Source organism: Ceratina calcarata, unplaced genomic scaffold (genome assembly GCF_001652005.2).
Source record: "Ceratina calcarata isolate Rehan_Ccalc_2016 unplaced genomic scaffold, ASM165200v1 scaffold621, whole genome shotgun sequence".
NCBI classification, from domain to species: Eukaryota; Metazoa; Arthropoda; class Insecta; order Hymenoptera; family Apidae; genus Ceratina; species Ceratina calcarata.
The window spans coordinates 16,282-16,917 of record NW_017177460.1 but is presented as its reverse complement, the minus strand read 5'-3'; positions in this window follow the sequence as shown (position 1 = coordinate 16,917).

Here is a 636-nt window from a genome sequence, read left to right as displayed (position 1 = left end):
GATCCGAATTCGATAATTTATTGCTACTCTCCCAATCATCAGATCTCTCTAAGATTTTACACATATATTTGTGATGCTCTATTGAATACTCATGCAAAATTTCAAAACATTCTATAGAAAATGGATTTTGGGACTAACGTCCTTAATCTCTGCAGAAAGAAAATAATTCTATGTTTTGATTGCAGCGTTGCGAGTAAAAACAGATGGGAAAGCAAATTACATTGTGTCGAAGCTTATGAATTAAGAAGGGGGCAAGCAGTGTACATGTTCTAGCCGGATGACGGGCTACTTCCTGCGCGTCTACGCATATCTCAATAAGAATGATTTATTACGGTAATCATATCGAGAATCGGGTTTAATGAGCTCAAACCTCAGAACGAACAGTTCTTAATGAGGTCTCTAATATCCAGGAGAGATAATCCTCGCTACCACGTCTGCTGCGTATTATTCTAATGCAGTGCCTCTCAACGATCACCGAGAATTATGTAGATTTATTGCGTAATTATAGTGCCATTTTTTATCTGATCCTCGCTGCTATTAGAGAATACTCTTTGATATGTGACCTAACGCATGCCATAACTTACTGACACACGCGCGTTTCTCATCGGCTTGCGAAACCTCGCGTATATTAATTCT